This window comes from Nelusetta ayraudi, unplaced genomic scaffold, assembly GCF_046127955.1.
Source record: "Nelusetta ayraudi isolate G7.1 ecotype Tasmania unplaced genomic scaffold, CSIRO-AGI_Nayr_v1 ptg000039l, whole genome shotgun sequence".
NCBI lineage: Eukaryota > Metazoa > Chordata > Actinopteri > Tetraodontiformes > Monacanthidae > Nelusetta > Nelusetta ayraudi.
This window is the reverse complement of record NW_027466089.1, coordinates 2,896,501-2,902,500: the sequence shown is the minus strand read 5'-3', so window position 1 is coordinate 2,902,500 and position 6,000 is coordinate 2,896,501. Positions and strand designations below refer to the sequence as shown.

The 6,000-nt window shown below is 45.8% G+C and overlaps 1 protein-coding gene and 5 non-coding genes across 6 annotated transcripts in view; 1 reads left to right on the top strand and 5 right to left on the bottom strand.

The window, feature by feature from the left end:
- Positions 1-6,000, top strand: part of LOC142892607 (NLR family CARD domain-containing protein 3-like) — a 406,144-nt gene that overhangs the window by 22,360 nt on the left and 377,784 nt on the right. The window lies entirely within an intron of this gene.
- LOC142892879 (U2 spliceosomal RNA) lies at positions 1,423-1,613 on the bottom strand. Its single transcript, XR_012927580.1, has one exon. It is a non-coding gene; the product is annotated as a U2 spliceosomal RNA (small nuclear RNA).
- On the bottom strand, positions 2,406-2,569 carry LOC142892801 (U1 spliceosomal RNA). The gene has a single exon (XR_012927505.1). It is a non-coding gene; the product is annotated as a U1 spliceosomal RNA (small nuclear RNA).
- LOC142892851 (U2 spliceosomal RNA) lies at positions 3,300-3,490 on the bottom strand. The gene has a single exon (XR_012927553.1). It is a non-coding gene; the product is annotated as a U2 spliceosomal RNA (small nuclear RNA).
- Positions 4,285-4,448, bottom strand: LOC142892800 (U1 spliceosomal RNA). The gene has a single exon (XR_012927504.1). It is a non-coding gene; the product is annotated as a U1 spliceosomal RNA (small nuclear RNA).
- LOC142892849 (U2 spliceosomal RNA) lies at positions 5,179-5,369 on the bottom strand. The gene has a single exon (XR_012927551.1). It is a non-coding gene; the product is annotated as a U2 spliceosomal RNA (small nuclear RNA).

Below are 6,000 nucleotides of genomic sequence, written 5' to 3'. Positions count from 1 at the left end.
TAAAGAAATAAGGGCAGAGGATTGAAATGCACTCCACGGACAAAAGTAGAATAGAATAGAATTGAATAGAATAGAAAGCCTTTATTAATCCTATATCGGGGAAATTTGCATCATTACAGCAATAAAAAGTAGTGCAAAGAGAAGTAAAAATATTGATTAAAAAGAAGTGCAAATAAAGATGGAATAAAAAGGAGAAACAAGATATTAACATGTTAGATGATAAATAAGTGTTTTATAGCACATTTATGAAATGTAACTTGGTCAACACCATGATGAATTTGCGCAACATATATGCTCACAAAAATAAAACAACTCTGTAAACAAAAAAAGGAAGTAGGTTGCCAGCAGCCGAGACTTATTTTTGCCCAATCTGTTGAGTCCACAATAGTATCCAGAATATTAGTAATACAGAGACAAGAAGAAAAAGACACACAACAAAACAAAATATGCTTTGTATTATTCCTCTTAATTGATTCAGAAGTCAATTGCTTATCCTTATAATCATGAAATATTTTGACCTTTAATATTAAAAAAAAAAAGAAATAATTTCAACACATTTTCAAATCATCACTGAGCCCATTCCAAAATGTAACTCCCATAAAAGAAACACATCTATGTTTAACATTGGTCACATTGGTCCAGAGGGCAGATGACAGCCCTCTGGAGTCTGGATCTGCTCTAAGTTTCTTCCCACTGGGGAGTTTTTCTTGGCCTCTGACGCACTTGCTTGCTCTGGGGGCCCAGTTGGTTCCCTTTTCTCTGATTGCACAAAGCACTTTGAGACGTCTTTGGATGTGATTAAGCACTGAACAAATATAAGTTGATTGGTTCTCACATGACACAATTAAAGACACTCAACCCTCTTAACCCGCCACAAAACAAATTGAAATGATTAATGATGCTACTAGGACCAAAGGAAACAGTGACCAATATCTATCTTTACACTCATGCACATCTCTCACACTCTGGAATGGAATGTCTTGGTCTCAGTCTTAATCTTGTTTGTCCACGTTTCAACAACTAATACCGAAATCAGTGTCAATTGTTTAACTGTCGCCAAATCTTTTCTGGTTCGGCCAGTGATTGGACTTGATCTTAGCCAAAAGGCCGAGAAGGAGTAGAAAACGCAACGCTAAAGCACTAGCTGCAATGCATACAGCGGGACGGCACCAAAGAAAAGGCAGCAGACTGCTTGATGCCGGACCAACAGCTGACAGGTCGCAGTGCAACGCCCTCTGCTGTTTACTACGGAGATGTGCTCTAAGTCAGAGGACTGCAGATGACGTGAAATCATACTCTACCCATTGTGGGAATTACGCACGGAAAGGCAAGCCCGCATGTGCTATTACAGAAGCGCTCCAAACCACAGATCAAATCTGACCTCAACCCCATCTAGTTGAGCTTGATTTTAGACAACGTAAGGAGGAGTGCACCGTTCCTGGAGATACTGCCATACCGGGTCGATGCGTGGAGTGGATGGAGTAGGCCCCTATTCCATCTCCCTGGTCCAAAAATCAATTTAATATATGGTCCCCGGGTAGGGGACGTATCAGATATTAAACTGCTAAGAACAGATACTACACTTGATCTTAGCCAAAAGGCCGAGAAGCGATGCCACGTCACTGGCGAGCACAGGGAGTCATTCCGCTCACAGCCACCCTCGCTCACTGCGCATCGCGGCAGCATTTACTTGGCCTCAACAACAACAAGGTGCTAAAAGTGTGGATGAACCTTCCATGGACAGTGAGCAGCAGAAGCCGCACACAAGTTGGCCAACCTAATGCAAGTGGATGCAGCTTAAAGTTAGTTCTGGCCACGTGACCACGTCCTGACCGATCCACAATGGCTTCCAACACCAAGTTTCCGTTCAAACTTCCTGCTACGTCTGGCAAGGAAATTGTCAGTCCGTGCAATCTTAACCCGCCACAAAACAAATTCAAATGATTAATGACGCTACTAGGACCAAAGGAAACACTGACCAATATCTATCTTGACACTCATGCACATCTCTCACACTCTGGAATGGAATGTCTTGGTCTCAGTCTTAATCTTGTTTGTCCATGTTTCAACAACTAATACCTAAATCAGTGTCAATTGTTTAACTGTCACCAAATCTTTTCTGGTTCCACCAGTGATTGGACACTGAAACTCAGGGAACAGAGAATGGGGAGAGAAAGTGGACACAAACGCAAGAGCTTTGTGTACAATCGAAACGGAGCCACGGAAACTTGGCCAGCAGCCTGATGAACGCAGCCAAGTGACAAGCTGAACTTCAGTCAGAAAGCCTCTCAAGACAACATGTCATGATTCAAGAAGCCATCTGATCACGGGCATTGCGCACACTGGACAGACAGCATTTCTTACTGGCGTACGAGAGAACGTACTCTTGCTTTTCAACATCTGATCAGGGGAGAGCGCGAACGCAGTCCCCCACTACCAGAAATTATGCAGTCGAGATTCCCACATTTGGGGAATTCGCAGGGGTCAGCACAACCGGAGTGCAATGGTCGCGCCTCGCCCTGGGTGAACCACCTTCTTGATCATGGTGTCTCCCCTGCCAGGTAAGTATGAGTTGTCCATGGCTGACATGACCACGTCTTCCACAGTCATTCCGCGCTGGCTCACGGTGCTCGCCACGTGTTCACAGCCAAAGGCATGTCAGAAAGAAAAGCAATAGTTGATATTTGGTTGAATGAGAAAGAAATCTGTCCCAACCTCAGGTCTCCCAAATAACAGATTTGGACGTGAGCAATCCTTTTCCCACAGTTCACTGCTGCATGACCACAACAAAAGGGAATTCGGAAAACCACTCATTTCATCCCATTTACCTCCAAAAGAATCAACAACTAAACCACCAGAGAAAATGTGGCAAAAAGAGCTCCATTTGAAATCTGTGATGTGCGATTCCAGTGGGAAATTCAGAGAAAAGAAGAACATTCTGAATCGTCAAGGGGAAAAACAAAACAAATGACCACTCAACTAATTCATCGAGGAGTAGAAAACGCAACGCTAAAGCACTAGCTGCAATGAATACAGCGGGACGGCACCAAAGAAAAGGCAGCAGACTGCTTGATGCCGGACCAACAGCTGACAGGTCGCAGTGCAACGCCCTCTGCTGTTTACTACGGAGATGTGCTCTAAGTCAGAGGACTGCAGGGGACGTGAAATCATACTCTACCCATTGTGGGAATTACGCACGGAAAGGCAAGCCCGCATGTGCTATTACAGAAGCGCTCCAAACCACCGATCAAATCTGACCTCAACCCCATCTAGTTGAGCTTGATTTTAGACAACGTAAGGAGGAGTGCACCGTTCCTGGAGATACTGCCATGCCGGGTGGATGCGTGGAGTGGACGGAGCAAGCCCCTATTCCATCTCCCTGGTCCAAAAATCAATTTAATATATGGTCCCCGGGTAGGGGACGTATCAGATATTAAACTGATAAGAACAGATACTACACTTGATCTTAGCCAAAAGGCCGAGAAGCGATGCCACGTCACTGGCGAGCACAGGGAGTCATTCCGCTCACAGCGACCCTCGCTCACGGCGCATCGCGGCAGCATTTACTTGGCCTCAACAACAACAAGGTGCTAAAAGTGTGGATGAACCTTGCATGGACAGTGAGCAGCAGAAGCCGCACACAAGTTGGCCAACCTAATGCAAGTGGATGCAGCTTAAAGTTAGTTCTGGCCACGTGACCACGTCCTGACCGATCCACAATGGCTTCCAACACCAAGTTTCCGTTCAAACTTCCTGCTACGTCTGGCAAGGAAATTGTCAGTCCGTGCAATCTTAACCCGCCACAAAACAAATTCAAATGATTAATGACGCTACTAGGACCAAAGGAAACACTGACCAATATCTATCTTGACACTCATGCACATCTCTCACACTCTGGAATGGAATGTCTTGGTCTCAGTCTTAATCTTGTTTGTCCATGTTTCAACAACTAATACCTAAATCAGTGTCAATTGTTTAACTGTCACCAAATCTTTTCTGGTTCCACCAGTGATTGGACACTGAAACTCAGGGAACAGAGAATGGGGAGAGAAAGTGGACACAAACGCAAGAGCTTTGTGTACAATCAAAACGGAGCCACAGAAACTTGGCCAGCAGCCTGATGAACGCAGCCAAGTGAGAAGCTCTGAACTTCAGTCAGAAAGCCTCTCAAGACAACATGTCATGATTCAAGAAGCCATCTGATCACGGGCATTGCGCACGCTGGACAGACAGCATTTCTTACTGGCGTACGAGAGAACGTACTCTTGCTTTTCAGCATCTGATCAGGGGAGAGCGCGAACGCAGTCCCCCACTACCAGAAATTATGCAGTCGAGATTCCCACATTTGGGGAATTCGCAGGGGTCAGCACAACCGGAGTGCAATGGTCGCGCCTCGCCCTGGGTGAACCACCTTCTTGATCATGGTGTCTCCCCTGCCAGGTAAGTATGAGTTGTCCATGGCTGACATGACCACGTGTTCCACAGTCATTCCGCGCTGGCTCACGGTGCTCGCCACGTGTTCACAGCCAAAGGCATGTCAGAAAGAAAAGCAATAGTTGATATTTGGTTGAATGAGAAAGAAATCTGTCCCAACCTCAGGTCTCCCAAATAACAGATTTGGACGTGAGCAATCCTTTTCCCACAGTTCACTGCTGCATGACCACAACAAAAGGGAATTCGGAAAACCACTCATTTCATCCCATTTACCTCCAAAAGAATCAACAACTAAACCACCAGAGAAAATGTGGCAAAAAGAGCTCCATTTGAAATCTGTGATGTGCGATTCCAATGGGAAATTCAGAGAAAAGAAGAACATTCTGAATCGTCAAGGGGAAAAACAAAACAAATGACCACTCAACTAATTCATGGAGGAGTAGAAAATGCAACGCTAAAGCACTAGCTGCAATGCATACAGCGGGACGGCACCAAAGAAAAGGCAGCAGACTGCTTGATGCCGGACCAACAGCTGACAGGTCGCAGTGCAACGCCCTCTGCTGTTTACTACGGAGATGTGCTCTAAGTCAGAGGACTGCAGGGGACGTGAAATCATACTTTACCCATTGTGGGAATTACGCACGGAAAGGCAAGCCCGCATGTGCTATTACAGAAGCGCTCCAAACCACCGATCAAATCTGACCTCAACCCCATCTAGTTGAGCTTGATTTTAGACAACGTAAGGAGGAGTGCACCGTTCCTGGAGATACTGCCATACCGGGTGGATGCGTGGAGTGGACGGAGCAAGCCCCTATTCCATCTCCCTGGTCCAAAAATCAATTTAATATATGGTCCCCGGGTAGGGGACGTATCAGATATTAAACTGATAAGAACAGATACTACACTTGATCTTAGCCAAAAGGCCGAGAAGCGATGCCACGTCACTGGCGAGCACAGGGAGTCATTCCGCTCACAGCCACCCTCGCTCACGGCGCATCGCGGCAGCATTTACTTGGCCTCAACAACAACAAGGTGCTAAAAGTGTGGATGAACCTTGCATGGACAGTGAGCAGCAGAAGCCGCACACAAGTTGGCCAACCTAATGCAAGTGGATGCAGCTTAAAGTTAGTTCTGGCCACGTGACCACGTCCTGACCGATCCACAATGGCTTCCAACACCAAGTTTCCGTTCAAACTTCCTGCTACGTCTGGCAGGGAAATTGTCAGTCCGTGCAATCTTAACCCGCCACAAAACAAATTCAAATGATTAATGACGCTACTAGGACCAAAGGAAACACTGACCAATATCTATCTTGACACTCATGCACATCTCTCACACTCTGGAATGGAATGTCTTGGTCTCAGTCTTAATCTTGTTTGTCCCTGTTTCAACAACTAATACCTAAATCAGTGTCAATTGTTTAACTGTCACCAAATCTTTTCTGGTTCCACCAGTGATTGGACACTGAAACTCAGGGAACAGAGAATGGGGAGAGAAAGTGGACACAAACGCAAGAGCTTTGTGTACAATCGAAACGGAGCCACAGAAACTTGGCCAGCAGCCTGA